The following is a 21,362-nucleotide window of genomic DNA, read 5'->3' as shown; positions in this document are numbered from 1 at the left end:
ACCCTCTCTCCTCCCTTACCCAAAGATACGGCCCCTCATGCATTCAATTACCCGGTATTCAAAAAACAACCCCTCCAAGAGTCCCTCGACCCCAAAGAAGAGGCAACCCTCAGAGAAGAAGCGGCCCAATATCACAATCCCAAATGGCCTCCTCCTTATGCGCCCCAGATTTGCTCACCTTCATTAATGCCTCTCCTTACAATGCCCTTACTTTTGCGTGCCAAAAAAGACTTAAGTCAAAGGGTTACGCAATTAAAAGATGTGTTACAACTTCAAAAAGAGTTTTCCCAGCTTTCCAAAGACTTGTCCTCCCTCCAAAATATGCTTAAAGATTCGGTCTTCATTAGCCACCCACATCATGAGACCGCCCAATCATATGCCACCTTAAATAAAAAATCCTTAAAGTCCTCCCATAAAGCCCTAGCATTCCCGATAGTTATTCGGTCTAATAAGCAAAAAGACCTTGCCGCCCCTTCTTCAAGCCAGTCCCCGCCCCAAGATTCATATAATGAGGATACGGAAGGGAGAGAAAGAGAAAGCGAGAGCGATGACCTCCCAGAAGAAACAGACTCAGAGCCCACTGAATTTCGCAGACTAAAATTCAAAACCTTAAAAGAACTGAATTCTGCCGTTAGGGCGTATGGGCCCAATGCACCCGTTACCTATTCCCTTCTAGAGGCAGTCTCAGGGGGCGGCTACCTGCTCCCCGGAGAATGGATCAAACTAGTCCAGGCGGTCATTTCTCGTGGGCAGTTCCTCTCTTGGAAGGCCGACTTTCTCGACCGCTGTCAGACTACGGCTGCTAATAATTTAAAAAAAACCCAATTCTGCATCTTAGACCCTTGAAAAGCTTAGCAGACAAGGGAAATTTGCCTCTGAACAGCGCCAAAGGAGACTCCCAATTGGACTTTTGTCTCAGACCGCCGCAGCCGCCTTCGGCGCTTGGCGAACACTTCCCTCTACGGGATCTGTTCTTACTCCCCTGACAAAAATCACCCAGGGAGCTCAAGAGGGCGTTAGTGAATTTGTGGGCAGGCTTTTAGAGTCTGCTGAACGAACCCTCGGACACGAGGTTGAGAATAATAGGCTTATTAAACAATTGGCCTATGAAAATGCCAACAGCACCTGTAGGGCCATCCTCAGGGGCAAACTCAAAAATAAAGACCTTAATGACATGATTAGAATGTGTAATGATGTTGACCCCTTCGCCCATAAGGTATCGCAGGCCGTGCAGCTTGCAGTTGGGGCCGCCATCCAAGGGACCTCGGCACAGAGAGACTGCTTTAAATGCGGTCAACCAGGGCACTTTGCGAGGCAGTGCCCCTTAGCTGCTTATTCTGTTACCCCTAACCTCAGTGAGCCGCCAGGCAGGCCAGCCCAGCCCCCCTCCCTCTGTCCTCGCTGTAAGAGGGGAAGCATTGGGCCAATCAGTGCCGCTCCAAGACTGATGTCCTTGGAAACCCCTTGCCCCCCCTTTTCGGGAAACGGCCTGAGGGGCCAGCCCCGGGCCCCCCGTCCTATTCAATTTCAGTCGGCCTCGGGGAACAGCCGACAAGAGAGCCCCCAGACTCTAGACTCCTCCGAGCAACCACAGGGAGCGCAGGAGTGGACTTGTGTGCCTCCTCCGACACAATATTAAGACCTGAGGATGGTGTTCAAATTTTGCCCACTGGCTCATTTGGACCCCCACCGGCTAACATGTTCTTTTTTATTCTGGGCCGAGCCTCCTCCACTCTTGCAGGGCTCATAGTCCACCCCTCCATAGTAAATAGTGACTTTACCGGGGAAATTAACATCTTAGCCAGCGCGCTTACAGGCCCTATGTATGGCTCTAAGGGACAGCGCTTAGCTCAGGCGTTACCCTTGCCCCTTAATACATCCTTCCCAGCCATCGCCTCTAACCGAGGTGCTTCCTGCCCTGGCTCTTCTGATCTCTATTGGGTCCAAGCTATCACCAAAGAATGGCCCACCCTGCGACTAAAATTAGATGGTAAACTTTTTAAAGGCCTTCTTGATTCAGGCGCCGATCCCACAGTTATTGCCCAAGACGCCTGGCCCGATTCATGGCCACTGCAGCCCTCCCTTACGCACTTGCAAGGTATAGGACAGTCTAAAAATACTCTCAGAGCTCAAAAATTTTAACATGGGAAGACCCTGAGGGAAACAGGGGTACCACTCAACCCTTCGTAGTCCCGAGCCTACCTGTTAACTTGTGGGGGCGTAATATCCTTGCACAAATGAATGTCATTCTGTGCAGCCCCAATGAGGTTATAACCAGCCAAATGCTTAAACAGGGATTCCTCCCAGGACAAGGTTTAGGCAAAAAGGGTCAAGAACTAAGAGCACCCTTGACCACCCTCCCTAAGTCAGACAGATCAGGACTAGGGTTCAAAGACCATTTTTCATAAGGGCCATTGATCCCCCTGCACTTCAGGCAGATAAAATCACTTAGAAAAGTGACTCACCTGTCTAAATCGATCAGTGGCCCCTCCCATCTAACAAGCTAGCTGCAGCTACAGCGTTGGTGCAGGAACAATTAGCTGCCGGACACATAGAGCCCTCTACTTCACCATGGAACACCCCCATTTTCGTCATTCAAAAAAGGACTGGCAAATGGCGGCTGCTACAAGACTTACGGGCCATTAACCAAACAATGGTTCCCATGGGGGCACTCCAGCCTGGTTTGCCTTTGCCCGTAGCTATCCCCAAAGGCACTATAAGATAGTCATTAACCTAAAAGACTGCTTTTTCTCCATACCATTGCACCCAGATGACTGTAAGCGCTTCGCCTTCAGTCTTCTGGTAGTAAATTGTATAGGACCCTCCCCGCATTTCCAGTGGCGAGTATTGCCTCAAGGCATGGCCAACAGCCCTACCCTTTGCCAAAAATATGTAGCTCAGACAATTGATTCCTTTAGAATTCAACATCCTCAGCTATATATAATTCATTATATGGATGACATTCTTTTTGCCGGAGCCGACGAGGCAACCTTACATCAAGTTACCATGCAGGTTGTCTCAGCCTTACAAGCTCGAGGCCTCAGCTTGTCCCATGAAAAGATTCAGGTTTGCCCCGCTCACCTGTTCCTAGGCTTTGAATTGTTCCCCAATAAGGTCCTCTCCCAAAAGGTACAAATCAGAAAAGACTCTCTTCAATGCCTTAATGATTTTCAGCGCCTTCTAGGCGACATTAATTGGCTTCGCCCATATTTGAGACTCACCACAGGACAGTTAAAACCCCTATTTGACATCCTGCAGGGAGATGCCAATCCAACCTCTCCCCGCTCCCTAACTAAAGAAGGGTAGCAAGCGCTTAATTTAGTCGAGCAGGCCATAAATGCCCAGGCCATTGGCTACTTCTCCCCCGATTCCCCCTTGTACTTTATTGTCCTCCCTACCCCCTTTTTGCCCACGGGACTCTTTTGGCAGGGCAAGCCTCTTTTTTGGGTTCACCTGTCGGCTTCCCCCCTAAAGTCCTTTCCATCTACCCTTACTTAGTAGCTAAGATTATTCGCTTGGGGCGAGAAAACTCCCTTAAGCTCTTTAGAAAGGATCCAGATATCATAATACTCCCTTACAATGCTTCCCAAATTCAGTGGCTAATACAAAATGATGATGACTAGGCAGTTAACTGTACGTCTTTCCAGGGCAAACTAGATAATCATTACCCCCCTGATAAACTAATTCAGTTCCTCTATCGGACACCTGTAATATTTCCCAAGAGAACAAGAGTCTCCCCCATTCCAGGAGCCGTCTTTTTTTTTTTTTTTTTTTTTTTGAGACAGAGTCTCGCTTGTTGCCCAGGCTAGAGTGAGTGCTGTGGCGTCAGCCTAGCTCACAGCAACCTCAAACTCCTGGGCTCAAGCAATCCTGCTGCCTCAGCCTCCTGAGTAGCTGGGACTACAGGCATGCGCAACCATGCCCGGCTAATTTTCTACATATATTACTTGGCCAATTAATTTCTTTCTATTTATAGTAGAGACAGGGTCTCGCTCTTGCTCAGGCTGGTTTCGAACTCCTGACCTCGAGCAATCCGCCCGCCTCAGCCTCCCAGAGTGCTAGGATTACAGGCGTGAGCCACCGCGCCCGGCTCCAAGAGCCGTCTTAGTCTTTACCGACGGATCCTCCTCAGGCACCGCAGCCTATAGCATTAATGGCCAGGTTTGCAGTTTTCCCACCGGGTTCTCCTCTGCTCAACTCATTGAGTTAGAAGCTTTAGTCACAGTCTTCAAAAACGTAGATCAGTCACCATTTAACTTGTATACTGATAGTTCTTATGTTGCTCATGCTGTCGCCACCTTAGAAACTGTGCCTCATATTCGGCCCTCCAACAATACCACTCAAATGTTCCAGCAACTACAAGGACTCATTCACTCCCATTCTGCCCCCTTTTTCATAGGTCATATTCGCACCCACATTGGCCTTCCTGGACCTCTAGTCACTGGAAATAATCTTGTTGATCAGGCAACCCGCATTGCAGGCGCAGTCCACACTATCACTGTTGATCCTGTTTGCGGGCACAAACAGGATCATAATTTACACCATCTCAATGCCCATACCCTCAGACTTAAATTCTCTATTACTAGAGAACAAGCCAGAAAAATCGTCCGCCAATGCAGGGCCTGTTTTACCCTTCTCCCTGAGCCACACCTAAGAGTCAACCCTCTCGGCCTGATCCCTGGGGAGCTCTGGCAAATAGATGTCACTCATTACCCCCCTTTCAGAAAGCTTAAATATGTACATGTCTCTATAGACACTTGTAGTGGATTTATCTTTGCTTCCCTACAAACAGGCAAAGCCACCCGCCACGTTATTAGTCATGTTATAGCCTGTCTCACCTCCCTCCCTCAGCCTAAAGTTATTAAGACTGACAATGGCCCGGGATATGTCAGCTCCAACTTCAAAAGCTTTTCTGCTCAGCTAGGCATTAAGCATATTACAGGCATTCCATATAACCCTCAAGGCCAAGGTATTGTAGAGAGAGCTCATCAGATGTTAAAAAATACGCTCTCCAAACTACAATTGGGAGGAGGAATTTTGTACCCTTTAACAGGTAATTCCAAAACCCTGCTTAATCATGCCCTGTTCATTTTAAATTTTCTCACCTTTGACACCGCCGGTAAAACAGCTGCCGACCGCCTTTGGCACCCATCCACCACAGATACTTATGCACAGGCCTTATGGAAAGAGCCGCTTACAGGCAAATGGCTGGGGCCTGACCCTGTCCTCATATGGGGAAAAGGACATGCCTGCATCTATGATATCCAGGCAGAAAACGGCAGATGGCTACCAGAGAGAGCGATTAAGTTATATAACCCACCCAGAGAATCCCCTGAGAAGAATTCTTAATTCTGTTCTCTTCCAGAAAAAAATGACTCCCCGAGAGAAGGCGCTGCCCCTCCTGTGCCTGGTTCTGGTCACGATCGAGAGCACCACCGCAGCTAACATCCATCAGGTCTACAATTATACGTGGCAGGTAGACGCAGCCACACAAAAATCGGTCTCCGTGTTTTACCAACGGCTAGAACTAAAAAGCTCCAGAGAAGACCCTCATGAAGAGTCTCCCAACACACCCACTAATGGTCTAAATTTCTCAGACCTTGCCTCAGACATAGAACGCAGTTGGTTCCAAAAACTGTGGAGACGCCCATGACGGGATTATCGCGATGCCGTGTACCAGATGCACAGCCCGCCAGCAGTGAGGTAACTCCATGACGGGAATATTGTAGGTCCATGCCCGGGGGCACACTTCATAATCAAAAGTGCCAGAGCTAGATGCCACCTACATAGCCTAAGACAGAGGCCTCACCTTCACATTAATCGCCCTATCTTATATTTGGGGTGCTGGGCGCAGAAGCCCATCGCGTAGCCTAAGACAGGCTCTCCACCAACCTGTATAAATCTCCCTCATATTAATAAAGAAAGGGAGAGATGTTGGGAACCGAGGCCTTTAAAGTTCTTAACCCAGAAATACCCTGAGCAGAAAATACCCTGAGTTGCCAAAAAGTGCTTAACCCAGGAAAAAACTGCAAGATATTCCAGGCTTGCTGCCTGAGGCTGTTTGTAATTGATCAACCCTAACACCCCCTCCTGCCCCTCCCTACTTCATTGTTTCTGTATGCTTATAAAACCAACAAAGGATCTAAGTAAAGCAGACCTTGACAACCCTTTGCTTGGTCTCGTTCCTTTCTCTCACCCATCTCTTTCAGGCAAGGTCCCCCTTGACCCCACGAGTAACAGAAGGTCCCGCAGGCCGGGACAGCCTTCTAACCCAGACATGTAGTAAAACAAATTCCATATGGATTAAATACACACACACCTAAAATATAAAAGTTTAGAAAAAATAAATATTGATTTCCTCGCTACATAATATGAAATTATAAGTCAAAAGGATAAAACAAACCTAAATACTCTTCCTAAATAAAGGTGTATCTATTTATAATTTGGAAGATTCTGGGATCCATCCATAAAATCCAAATACAAAAACATGTAAAAGCAATATAACAATATGTAAAACAAATGACGATATCTATATGAGATTTAAAGTACTACAGTAAAATAAGACAAATTGAAAACATAAAACAGGAAAGAGTTGCCAAATTGAATGAGACAACAGTTGAATGAAAAGTGAATTTAAATAATAATCATTTAATTGGCCTGATTTTGTCTACATATAAGAGACATAAAAATGAAACAAAAATGATGTGGTGATTTCACATATCAAATTGAAAAATGTAAGTATTTTTTAACACAGAGATGCTGTTAAAGGATTTTCTTATAAATCCTGCATGGACTGGGCATAGGAGTTCTAGAGCTACCTCCCTTTTAGAACTAAATGGGGAGGATATGAACTCATAAAAGTCTGGCTGCATCCTATAGTACACACACACACATATGAATGATTATACCTGATGTTTGTTCTCATTATAAAGAATACCATGATTGTTAGACACTCAAACCACATCAAAGGTCTAGCAGAAATTTAATATTTGACTGTAATCTTCATCCTCAACAAAACCAAGAGTTCTTCATTGTGAGTATATTTTTCAAGCTTCCTTTTTATGATCACCCAGGTTCTGTCATTTATTATCAGTGTGTCTAAAACCGTCCCTCCTGGTCATCTGGATGAATCTGAGAAGTAGCAGGTCTTTGTTCTTGCTCCCAGATCTGCCCCCTTTGCTGTATAGGGACCAAGTGCCCCAGTTCAAAGTCAGTCTGATGCATTAATGTCTCCAGCTCTCTACCTCCCTGGGAGGGGTGGGCCTCCCTCCATCCTAGGAGGAGCTTTGAGCATCTCTGTGGGCCCTGGGGACCCAGCAGTGGGGCTGGAATGAGTCAGCCCTCAGTAAGGAAGACACAGGCCACCGTGGCACGCAGATTCCATCAGAGCCCCTCAGAGCTGGGTGAGCCCCAGAGCTACCAGGTCACTTACTGTTACTGTACCTGGACTGCATCCTGACTTGGCCTCACAGGTAGCTTGCAGGAAGGATAAGAGGCTTTTCTGAAGTGGTTCAAGGTGGTAACCTGGTAGGGACAAGGACCTGTACTGCCTGAGGAGTCCATAAGGTGCCCTCCCAGATCTGCTTTGACAGGTATTGCTGTTCTCCTTGCTCTCATGGTAGTAGCCTGTGTTGGGGTCTTTTGTTTCTTTTTTTCCCTATTTAATTCAGTGCTCAAGCCTGGAGAGGTTCATATGGAGCAAGCATGTGGTTGAGAAACTCACCAAAGCATTTTCCAAGGACCCCCATTGCCGAGATCTCACCATGGTCTTCTGGTGAACCCCAACTGTTTCTTCTCCTCCTTCTAACTTCCCCAGTGTCTGTGAGGAGGGGAGACCATACCCAGCCTTGTCCCCAAATGCTCCCTGGATCATGGGTTTTCCAAACCCACTTAATCCACCCCCTGTGCAACCCCTTTCCTAGGCACTGCCCACACTTGACGAGTTATTTTCTTGCCTGCCTGTTCCTCTTGGGATAAAAAAGGGAAAAAAAGAAAGCAAGATCATAGCTGTTTTATCTACCATCTAGCTAATTTTCCTCTTCCTGGAGTTCTCCTTATTTCTGTTGCGCTCTGATTTGTAAATAAAGTAAGGGTTTGAGTTACTGTAGAGCTCTCAGCTCCCTGCTCTAGGGAGACTGAGTTACCCTATCTTCTTTCCCTCTTCAACACAGAATAGCAAAATATCACTTAATATAGCAATCTAGCTATTCCTGTCTTTAATGATAATTCCCTTGGAATTTGGCTCTTTATTTGATTTGGGCTCTGAACCTGAAGAAAAAGAGGAAATTTAGGTCGATGGCTCCCCCCCTAAGACACACAGAATCTCTATGACCCATATTTGTGGCTCATTTCCTCAAGCTAGACTGCTCAACAGGTGACCAGTATGAGAAGGAGGGATATGGTTCCAGGGAATCATGTTTGCTAAAGACTCCTCTGGACTAGAAGCCATTGGCCATAACCTTCCCCAAAATAAAGACTAAACAAATACACATAATTTGGTATCCCTAATTTCACCATTCCTTTCAGCTTCCATACAAACAGCCCAATTCCCTCTCATGCTTTTGGGTCTGGCTTACACTGGACCGGAAAGGAAGTGTTTTGCTTTTTCTTTCAAATGGTTTCTCATTCACATTGGAACCCACTTCTTTAGAGGAGCTAGGTAAGGAGGGCTGGTCAGCTGGGCTTCGGGTGGTGGAGCAGAGGGGGTCTGGGTCGTCAGTCTCATCTTTAATGCAATGGGAGGCCCTTTCTCTTACTAGTCCTGATTCAGAATGCAGGTTGGCCTAATGGATCTGCTTTTTTTTTTTTTTTTTGAGACAGAGTCTCGCTTTGTTGCCCAGGCTAGAGTGAGTGCCGTGGCGTCAGCCTAGCTCACAGCAACCTCAAACTCCTGGGCTGAAGCAATCCTCCTGCCTCAGCCTCCCGAGTAGCTGGGACTACAGGCACGCGCCACCATGCCCGGCTAATTTTATATATATATATTTGTTGGCCAATTAATTTCTTTCTATTTTTTTTTTTTATAGTAGAGACAGGGTCTCGCTCAGGCTGGGTTTGAACTCCTGACCTTGAGCAATCCGCCTGCCTCGGCCTCCCAGAGTGCTAGGATTACAAGCGTGAGCCACCACGCCCGGCCAGGATCTGCTTTTTATAAGCCCCTGAACAGGTGTGGCTCTCGCCTATTCCCTGGAAAGATTCCTGTCTCCTGCCACTCATCAGAGTATTGTGGGTTTAGATAAGCAATATTTATAGTTGTAGTGGTCCTGGAGACACAGACACAGGTAAAGCAAGACTTCTACAGGGTCCTGTTACAGTGTCAAAACAGCCTCTCAAGGCTATTCAAGCCTGTTCAAGAAAGAATACTAAGGATATGGCCAAGTGACCATTTACTAAAGAGATCGATATGGATAAGAGGAAGCCAGGTTCTAACAATCAAGATGATGGGAGAATGAACCTGAAGGCATGTCAGAGATCTTTGAGTCAAACTAGGACCCAGAGGGAAATATTTCCAGGGGAGTGCCCTTGCGAGCTCAGCATTTGCTGCCCTGCACCAACTTGGGACTCTGCCCCACCATTCTGGTGCAGTATTCCTAAGTTGCAGAAGCTATGGCTGAAGAAGGCCCAGGTGTGACATTAGGAGGTTAAAGACTTCACTCAAATCTGGGCAACATAGTGAGACCTTGTCTCTACAAAAATGAAAACACTGGCCTGTAGTCCTAGCTAATTGGGAGGCTGAGGCAGGATCACTTGAGCCCAAGAGTTGGAGGCGACAGTGAGCTCTGATCATGCTGCTACACTACAGCCTTTGCAACAGGGTGACACTCTGTCTCATACAAAAGAGACTCACCTAGTCACATCCCTGTGACTGAGTCAGAATTTGAATTCATGTCTGAGTGCAAAGACCAATCTCAACTGTGATACCACAGTAATAGTGCTGGTAATATATGTCCTTCAACTACTCAACATCTATACTTGTTTGGTTAGTATCTGTTGTCATTTTTATATGGGTTATCTTTATACATTATTGTGATTCTTGTAACTTTCTATTGTGTTTATACTATAATTTATTATATTATTTTTTTTTAGACAGGGTCTCACTCTGTGACCCAGGCTGAAGTGCAGTGGCCTGATAATAGCTCACTGCCACCTGGAATTCCTTGGCTCAAGTGAACCTTTCACCTCAGCCTCCTACGTCACTGGGACTACAGGTGCACACCACCTTGCCTGGCCCTGGTACTTTTATTTTATAGGTCGGTAGTTCCTATGAATTATGCTTAAACTAGTTGGAAAAACACTGATTACCACATAGTCTTGTAAGAAAGGGGGGATGGAGCAAGAGGTTGGGCAAGAAACACCCCCAGACAGAGTGTCTCTGCAGAAAAGGCAGGTTCTAGGAGAAATTAGAAGAAAAAAGCAAGAAGATGAGCATACATCAGAAGAGGGTCAGAAGGAGGGGTACCTGAGACCATGGGAGACAACACGGGAGGAGGTTGCCAAGGAGAACTGGAAGCAGAGACCCCCCCAGGAAGCTTGGAGACCAGGGGCAAGGATAGGTGGAGCGGTTAACTTCTCCCTCCCTTGCATCTCGGACTGCTGGTGGGCTCCCCAGCAGTTGGAGAGAAATGTGGACACCATCCCAGAGACGGCCACCCACTGAGCTGTAAGCCTATAGTGGATGTAGCACCAGGCTCCCAACTCCCTGGGGCACATCCGTGTGCAGATACCCGAGCTGTGCAACAGGTGTCATATTGTTACATTCTCCCTTCCCCCTTCCCTATCCGCACCTGCTGAGAGAGACAATATAGCCACCAGCTGGCGGCACCTCCAGGGAACAGGACCTTCCCTTTTGGGGCCCTTCACCTGACAGATGGGTACTCAGACTGTGAGCTCCCTACCTGCCAGCCCTCCCAGGTGCTGCTGGTGTGGTGATTCTAGAAAAATAGGGAAGACCCTGAGGCTGAGAGACATCGACCCAGCTTGGGCTCCACGTGGATGAATTAGGACTAGCACTCCTCTCCCTGGTGGGGTCAGGGATGGAATTCTGGGATCCAGAGGTCAGACCTGCAGACAGGATCCTGTGCACCCAGGTCTCCCATTGCGAGGGGCACAGAAGGAATATTTGTGAATAGCCTACTGAGGTGTGTGTGCCTACAGGGGCAGATCAGCATCCTTGAGGGCAACCCTCCTTCCAAAGGGGGGCCGTGCACCCAGCCCAGGCTGCAATCCTGCACAGGGAACCTCCTGGCCGGCATCACAGCAAGGGGAGGCCCAGTGGTGTGAGGTCTGGCCTGCTGGCAGAGGCCCAGGAGTAGCCGCGGAGTTGAGGAGGGTGGAAAGAAGCCAGGCCCACTCCAGACTGTGGGTCTCAGGTGGCCTGTCCCCCACACACAGACTTTCTGACTGAGCGGGGCCACTCCAGCCCATCCCTGATAGCCTATCCCAGAAGCAGAGAACAGAACTTTGACCCCAGCTAACAGCATTGGTGGTGCCTGAGGACAGGCTTACAAAACCCAGCTCCGCCCAGATTCACTCCCAGACCAGCCCTCACTGAGAGGGAGAAAAGGACACACCTGGAAGTCCCAGGACCCCACCACCACCTGAGGCACTAGAGTGCCTCTTCAGGGGAATAAGAACTGGATACAAGACCCAAAAACAACAGTGTAGCTTGTTCCTCTGAGCAAGCACCACCTACTGACAGGGAGGACATTCTGCACACCCTTTTCATGGTACCTACTGACTCATCACACAGGGTGTGGTAGAATCTCACCCACAAATACCACCTACCAGCTCAGAGACTGAACAGGACATGTCAATACCCAAACAAAAACCTAAAGTCAAGAAGCAACAACTGAGCCAGATGGGAAGAAATCAGCAAAGGAACTCCGGAAATATGAAGAACCAAACAGAAACCACACCACCAAAGAGCCCCTTAGAAATGGACACCAACTAAAATCAGGCAACCAAAATGACAGAAGAGGAATTTCAAATGTGGATCATAAGAAAATTCAACAACCTGCAAGAAGAACTGGATAACCAACACAAAGAAAACTCAAAAGGATTCCAGGACCTGGAACAAAAATTCACTAAAGAAATTGAAACAATGAAGAAAAGTTTAACCAAACTCCTGGAAATGAAGAATCAATTTGGGGAACTACAAAACACAGTGCAAAGCTTTAAGAATAAGGTGGATCAAACAAAAGAAAGAATCTCAGAGATTACAGATCACACCTTCAAATTAAATAAATCAGTCATAGAGATACAGCAGAGAAACAAGAGAAAAGAGGAAAGCCTACAAGAGATGTGAGATTATGTGAAGAAACCTAATGTGAGGGTCATACCATTACCCGAAGGGGAAGAAGAAAACACTCAAGGGCTGGACAAGCTATTTGAAGATATAATAGAGGAATATTTCCCAGGCCTTGCTAAAAATCTCAATATACAAGTTCAAGAAGCTCAAAGGACCCCTGGGAGATTCAATGGAAACAGGAAGACGTCAAGACATGCAGTCATCAGACTGACCAAAATATCAACTAAAGAGGCCCTGTAAGACGGAGGAGCAAGTAACATATGAAGGAAAGCCAACCGAATAACACCCGACTTCTGTACTGAAACTTTACAAGCAAGGAGAGACTGGGGCCCCATTCTCACTTTTCTAAAACAACAATGCCCAGCCTAGAATCTTATTCCTTGTGAAACTAAGTTTTGTATATAAAGGAGAAATCAAGACATTCTAAGAAAAGCAAAGACTGAGGGAATTCACCAAGACAAGACCAGCCCTTCAAGAAGTACTCAAAACACTGTTACCCATGGATCGGCACAATAAACACTGACAAATGTCAAACTACTAAAGCTAAAGATCAAAGCCCAGGCTGGGCACGGTGGCTTACGCCTGTAATCCTAGCACTTTGGGAGGCCGAGGCAGGTGGATTGCTCAAGGTCAGGAGTTCGAAACCAGCCTGAGTGAGACCCCGTCTCTACCAAAAACATAGAAAGAAATTAATTGACCAACTAAAAATATATATACAAAAAATTGGCCCAGCATGGTGGCACATGCCTGTAGTCCCAGCTACTCGGGAGGCTGAGGCAGGAGGATTGCTTGAGCCCAGGAGATTGAGGTTGCTGTGAGCGAGGCTGACGCCATGGCACTCACTCTAGCCTGGGCAACAAAGTGAGACTCTGTCTCAAAAAAAAAAAAAAAAAAAGACCACAGCCCATATACCACAATGGCTAAAGACAGAAAACAAAGCAACAAAGTTCAACATCAGAATGAACAGATATCTACCCAGCCTATCAGTTATCTCAATAAATGTGAATGGCTTGAACTCCCCACTCAAGAGACATAGGCTGGCCAAATGGATAAAAAAGAAAACAAGCCAAGTATCTTCTGCCTTCAGGGCACATCTCACCTGCAAGGTTGTAGTTAGACTAAAGGTAAAGGGGTGTAAAACAATATTTCAAGCAAACGGAAGCCAAAAGAAAGCTGGCGTGGCAGTGCTGTTTACAGGTAACTTAGTTTTTAAATCAACAAAAGTAATAAAAGACAAAGAAGGTCGCTATATAAATGGTGAAGGGTACAGTTCACAAGAAGACATAACAATTCTAAATATATATGCACCCAACCTTGCTGCACCCAGATTCATAAAGCAAACTCTACTTGATCTAAACATATGGATAAACAACTACACCATAATAGTTGGAGACTTTAACATCCCACTGAAAGCACAGAACATATCCTTCAAACAGAAAATCAACAAAGAAATAAAGGACTTAAACAGAATGCTATAACAGATGGGCCTGAAGAACATTTAAAGGGCATTCTATTCCAAAACCACTGAATATATGTTCTTCTCATCAGCTCATGGGTCATTCTCTAAGATTGACCAACTCCTAGGACACAAAGCACGTCTCGAACAATTTAGAAAAATAGAAATTATACCATGTGTCTTTTCAGGCCACAAAGGAATAAATGTAGATGTCAATCCTAATAGGAGTTCTCATTTCTACACAAAGTCATGGAAACTAAACAACCTTCTGCTGAATGATCACTTCATAAACGAGGAAATCAAGACGGAAATCAAAAGGTTCTTTGAACTAAATGACAAAGCTGACACAAGTTACCAAAACCTGTGGGACACAGCTAAAGCAGTCCTGAGAGGAAAGTTTATTTCCATAAATGCCTATATTCAAAAGCTGAAAAGATCACAAATAGACAACCTAATGAATTGTCTCAAAGAGCTGGAAAAAGAAGAACATACCAACCCCAAACCCAGCAAAAGAATAGAAATCATTAAGATCAAATAAGAACTAAACAAAATTGACAACAGTGAAATTATACGGAAGATTAATAAAACAAAATTTGGTTCTTTGAAAAAATAAACAAAATTGACACACATTTGGGTAGACTAATGAAAAGTAGAAAATAAAAATCTCTAATAAGGTCCATCAGTTACAATAAAGGAGAAATTACAACTGATGCCATGGAGATACAAAATATAATTTATGAATACTACAAAAACCTCTCCATGCACAAACAGGAAAATGTGGAGGAAATGGACAATTTCTTAGAAACACACAACCTCCCTAGGCTCAACCAGGAGGAAATAGAATTCCTAAACAGACCAATATCAAGTATTGAAATTGAAACAGCAATAAAAATCCTTCCTAAAAAGAAGTCCTGGACCAGATGGTTTCACACCTGAATTTTACCACACCTACAAAGAAGAACTGGTGCCTATCCTACAGAAATCATTCCAGAACATTGAGAAGAATGGAAACCTCCCCAACACATTTTATGAAGTGAACATAACCCTGCTACCAAAACCAGGAAAGGATGCAACAAAGAAAGAAAACTACAGACCAATATCCCTTATGAATATAGATGTAAAAATTCTCAACAGAATTCTAGCCAATCAAATCCAGGTGCTTGTCAAGAAAATAATCCATCACAACCAAGTGGGCTTCATCCCAGGGATGCAGGGATGGTTCAACATATGCAAATCTGTAAATGTAATTCACCATATTAACAGAAGCAAAAATAAAGACCATATGATCCTCTCATTAGACGCAGAAAAAGCATTTGACAAAATTCAACACCTTTTTTTTTTTTTTTTTTTTTTGAGACAGAGTCTCACTTTGTTGCCCAGGCTAGAGTGAGTGCCGTGGCGTCAGCCTGGCTCACAGCAACCTCAATCTCCGGGGCTCAGCGATCCTACTGCCTCAGCCTCCCGAGTAGCTGGGACTACAGGCATGCGCCACCATGCCTGGCTAATTTTTTGTATATATATTTTTAGTTGGTCAATTAATTTATTTCTATTTTTGGTAGAGACGGGGTCTCGCTCAGGCTGGTTTCGAACTCCTGACCTTGAGCAATCCGCCCGCCTTGGCCTCCCAAAGTGCTAGGATTACAGGCGTGTGCCACCGCGCCTGGCCCAACACCTTTATATGATAAGAATGCTCAACAAAATAGGCACAGATGGGGCTTACCTAAAAATGATACAAGCCATATATGACAAACCCACAGCCATTATCATACTGAATGGGGAAAAATTGAAAGCTTTCCCACTCAGAGCTAGAACTAGACAAGGTTGCCCACTATCTCCTCTTCTATTCAACATAGTGCTGGAAGTCCTGGCTACAGCAATCAGACAAGAGAGTGGAATTAAGGGCGTCCAAATGGGAGCAGAAGAGATCAAATTCTCACTTTTTGCTGACGACATGATAGTATACCTAGAAAACCCCAAGGATTCAACCAACAGACTCCTTGAATTGGTAAATGAATTTGGTAAAGTCTCAGGATACAAAATCAATACACAGAAATTAGAGGTGTTCATATATGCCAACAACAGTACAAGTGAGAACTAAATCAAAGACTCAATTCCCTTCACAATAGCAGCAAAGAAAATAAAGTAGCTAGGAATATATTTAACTGAGGAGGTAAAAGACCTCTACAGGGAGAACTATGAAACAGTAAAGAAAGAAATAGCAGGCCGGGCGTGGTGGCTCACGCCTGTAATCCTAGCACTCTGGGAGGCTGAGGCGGGCGGATTGCTCCAGGTCAGGAGTTCAAAACCAGCCTCAGCAACAGCGAGACCCCGTCTCTACTATAAATAGAAAGAAATTAATTGGCCAACTAATATATATAGAAAAAAATTAGCCAGGCATGGTGGCACACGCCTGTAATCCCAGCTCCTCGGGAGGCTGAGGCAGTAGGATTGCTTGAGCCCAGGAGATTGAGGTTGCTGTGAGTGAGGCTGACGCCACAGCACTCACTCTAGCCTGGGGGCAACAAAGCGAGACTGTGTCTCAAAAAGAAAGAAAGAAAGAAAGAAAGAAAGAAAGAAATAGCAGAGGATGTAAACAGGTGGAAGAATATACCATGCTCATGGGTTGGCAGAATCAACATTGTTAAATGTCTATACTACCCAAAGTTAGCTACAGAGTCAGCACAGTCCTTATTAAAATACCATCATCATTTTCAAAGATATAGAAAAAATAATTTTACGCTTCATATGGAACAAGAACAGACCCCGTATAGCAAAATCAATCCTAGGCAATAACAACAAAATAGGAGGTATGAATCTACCAGATTTCAAAGTATACTACAAGGCTATACTAATTAAAACAGCTTGGGACTGGCACAAGAACGGGGACATTGACCAGTGGAACAGAACAGAGAACCCAAATATAAAACCATCCTCATATACCCAACTTATCTTTGACAAAGCAGAAGGAAACATACACTGGGGAAAAGAATCCTTATTCAATAAATGGTGCTGGGAAAACTGGTTAGCCACCTGCATAAGACTCAAACAGGATGCACACCATTCACCTCTCACAAAAATGAACTCACACTGGGTAACAGACTTGAACCTTAGGTGTGAAACTATTAGAATCCTAGAGGAAAATGTTGGAAATACTCTTCTAGACATTGGCACAGAATTTATGGAGAAGATCCCAAGGGCAATCACAAAACCAACATAAATAAACAAATGGGACCTTATCAAATTAAAAAGCTTCTACGCAGCCAAAGACTGTCAAGAGAGCAAACAGACAACTCACAGAATGGAAGAAAATTTTCACAAGCTACACATCAGATAAAATGCTGATAACTAGAATCTATTTAGAACTCAGGAAAATCAGCAAGAGAAAATCAAACAACCCTGTCAAAAAGTGGGCAAAGGACATGAACAGAAATTTTTCTAAACAACACAGAATAAAGGCTAACAAACATGAAAAAATGCTCAACACCTCTAATCATCAGGGAAATGCAAGTCAAAACTACAATGAGATATCACTTATCTCCAGTAATAATGGCCTTTATCAAAAAGTCCACAAGCAATAAATGTTGGCGTGAAGTGGAGAGATATGAACACTCCTACACTGCTGCTGGGACTGCAAACTGGTTCAGCCTGTGTGGAAAACAATATGGAGATACCTTAAGGCGATACAAGTAGATCTACCATTTGATCCAGCTATCCCATTACTGGGCATCTACCCAAAAGATCAAATGACACTCTATAAATGGGACACCTGCACTTAAATGTTTATAACAGCACAGTTCACAATCGCAAAGGTGTGGAAACAACCCAGGTGCCCATCAACACATGAGTGGATTAATAAAATGTGTTATATGTATACCATGGAGTACTATTTAGCTTTAAGAAACAATGGTGATATAGCATCTCGTATATTCCTGGATAGAGCTGGAACCCATTCTACTAAGTGAAGTATCTTGAGAATGGAAAAACAAGCACCACATGTACTCACCAGCTAATTGGTATGAACGGATTAGCGCTTAAGTGGACATATAGGAATAATATTTATCAGGTGTTGGGCGGGTGGAGGGGGGGAATGGGCAATATACGTAACCTTAACATTTTACCCCCATAATATACTAAAATTAAAAAATCCACTCTTTTAGCCTGGGTGCAGTGGCTCACTCCTGTAATCTAGCACCCTGTCTGTAATCTAGCACCCTGTAATCCTCCTTGCTGAGGCAGGAGGTCATTTGAGCTTAGGAGTTCAAAACCAGCCTGAGGAAGAGTGAGACCCCATCCTTACTAAAAAATAGAAATGTTAGCCAGGAGTCATGGGGCAGGTCTGTAGTCACAGCTACTTAGGAGGCTGAGGCAGGAGGATCGCTTGAGACCAGGAGTTTGAGGTTACAGTGAGCTATGATGACACCACTGCAGTCTATCCAGAATGACAGGGAGACTCTTTCTCAAATAAATAAATATATAAAAATAAAATAAAATAAAATTCACTTTTAGCAAATTTGAAAAAAAAATCCTGTAAAAAAGACCATCCAATCTTTCAAGAGAGGTATCCAGTCTGTGGCCTATTTGTGATTCTTAAATAGCAGCTCATTGAACTTTAATGAACAATTTACCAATAGTGTCAATGAGAGTGTATACTTCCTGAGATAAGAATATTTTGAAAACCTGTGTTCCCTTTGTCAATTCTCAGAAACAATTACAGGTTCCTAATATACATCACCAAACACACCATGGAGTATTTGGTGGGAGTTCTTCCTTTTCCATCCACTCCAAAGGCAGCCAGGTCTTCACATGGAGAAAGCAAAGGATGTTGGGACTAAGGGTGCACATCACCATGCCTAGCTAATTTTTCTATATTTGAAGAGACCAAGTCTTGCTCTTGCTCAGGCTGGTCTCGAACTCTTGAACTCAAGCAATCCTCCTGCCTCAGCCTCCCAGAATTCTAGGATTAAAGGCATGATCCACACCTGCCCCATAGTACTTTATTAAGTCTTATGATAGCACCATTATTTACATAGGAAAAAGCTAGATGAAGGCTCTCCAAATTCCCACCCTTTGACTTATTAAGGATTCCCTAATTGTTTGTCCCCACTGATCAATAAGAAAACTTCTGGGTTTTTTTTTGTTTGTTTGTTTTTTGAGCCAGGGTCTTGCCCTGTCACCCTGGCTAGATTGCAGTGCCATCATCATAGCTCACTGCAACCTCCAACTCCTGGGCTCAAGCAATCTGCCTGCCTCAGCCTCCAGAGTAGCTAGGACTAGAGGCTCACACTACCATGCTGGCTAATATATATATAAATTTTTTTTTTTAGAGGCCAGGTCAGGCTGATCTCAAACTGTTGGCATCAAGGAATCCTTCCAGCTTTGGCTTCCAAAGTGCTGAGATTATAGGCGTGAGCCACCACACCTGGCCAATGCTGCTTAATTTAATGAAACCTTAATTAAGTTTCACTCCTCCCAGACCCCCAAACTTTGGACTGTCCTAGGTCATTGGAAATCAGAACAAGCTCTCCTCCTGGACAACCCCTCCCCCAAATAGGCTGATCTTAGGCTAAAATATTCCCAGAGTACCTGTAGGTCCCAGGGGCTCATCCATTGCCCTGAACCTGGTACTTTCTAGATTGTTTACTCTTTCATATAAAAGAGAAGCTATTTTTTTTGTGTGTGACTCTAACACATTTGCAGAACCTGTGGTTGACACATTCTCCCTATTGCAATAATCATTTTCAATAAAATTTCTCCTATGTGTAAACTTATTTTTTGACAATAAGAAATATTTTTATTGTTTCATCTGTGTTAGAATATGTACATTCTGTCTTTTGTCCCATCTAGACCTCATAAAAAACTTCAAATTTAAAAAGGAAAATATAACAAAAACTGCTCATTTTCTTTTTTATGGTATAGGCTATAATATATACTCAATAGGTGAAATTAGTTTCTAGTTGGAAAAAAAGTTTTAAATCCTTAGTAATTTATGTCTGTCTTATAATGCTAATACAGAGACCACATGTGAACATTTTTCTGTGGCTGAGAAAATATTCCTTTTTTATTTCTCATGAATAAGAATGTCCATGTTGCTTCCTTGAAATGTTTAGAAGCAGCAAAACTCCCCATATGCAAAATAGATTCAAGACTTTCAGGTATACTCAGCTTCTTGTCTACTATTTTGAGTTTAACCAAAAGCTGCACAATCAACTCATTTATTTGCTTGGGATCAGGGAAGCCTAGGTTAAAAGTTCCTTTCTGGCAACATAGTTATTATTATTATTATTATTATTGCATAATACAGAATCGTCTACCTTGTAAAGATCCAAATTCTAGTCTGGACAGTGCAACTTTTAATAACATGCAGATATATTTTCTTGTATTCATCTGTGTGCCATGCCAAGACATTCTGCTCATTTCAGAATGTCTTGCTGATAAAATGCTGATAAAATGTTAAATATGCTAAGTTTCCATGTGTGCATGATCACATTTAAATTTATTACCATTTCTTCGTGAATGAAACTTTCCACAAACTGATGCTAGAAAAAAAACATACTCTTAGTACATGTTAACTCACAGATACTGCCCGTAGAAATGAAGATATTTAAAATTTGATAATGAAGTTTTCCTTTTTTCAGGGTTCTTATTAAGGAGAATAGCCTACCTGCCATAGAGTCTTAAAACTATTGCAAAATTATTTCTAGGGGCATATAAACGCAAATGCCTTTGTTGTCCATACATAACAAAACAATCAGAAAGATAAAACAGTAGGTTTTCAGAATGCACATAAAGTCAATTTTAAATTACAGTGTATTTGGAAATTACTGACATAACAATATTGTGATGTCAGCAAAGTTTATCTCCAAAGTATTTCCGGTTAACCTCCCTTCAGTGGCATAACATAACAAGTGTACCAAGTGTAAGGAACTAATTAATATCTACCTTAAAAAGTTATTGCTTTTTTAAAAGAAAACAAAAAAACAAAAAAACAAAATAAAAAAAGAAAAAAAACGAAAAAAAAAAAAGTTATTGCTTTTTTAAAAGCAACAATTGGTGACCTAACTTATCACTGGATTTAGGTTTGCATGCCTTACACCTCAGGTGTTGTCCCTATGAAAGTCTCTGGAACTGAGCACAGGGTTGATTCCTTCCACAGCAAATGGGGAATATAAACGGAAAGGATTTCCACTGTGTTCTGTTGGGCATCAGCATGAAATTGCACATTCTGTCCACCCAGAGATTTGCATTTCACATTCTAGATCGTATCCCCTTCGCAGTCAATTCTGGGGCTGTTTAATTAAATTGCTAACAAGAATTTGAATGGAAGAAACTTCCCTGGATGCAATCACAACCCACGTGGATCCCGCTAGAGCAATCCCAGTTCTCACTCCCCTGAGCTGCTTCCGCCTGTGTTGGGTCCCCGAACCCCTCCAAAGCCTTGCAAAGGCTGACAGCAAGGCGGAGGGAAGCTCAGGCCCCGCCCACACCCCTCCCCCGCCCCGCCCACACCCTCTCTGGTCCCGCCCACACCCTCTCTGGTCCCGCCCACACCCTCGCCGGCCCCGCCCAGGCCTGGGTCTCCTGCGCGCGCAGCATTCTGTGGAC

This window comes from Microcebus murinus, chromosome 32 (genome assembly GCF_040939455.1).
Source record: "Microcebus murinus isolate Inina chromosome 32, M.murinus_Inina_mat1.0, whole genome shotgun sequence".
NCBI lineage: Eukaryota > Metazoa > Chordata > Mammalia > Primates > Cheirogaleidae > Microcebus > Microcebus murinus.
This window is presented reverse-complemented; position numbering follows the sequence as displayed.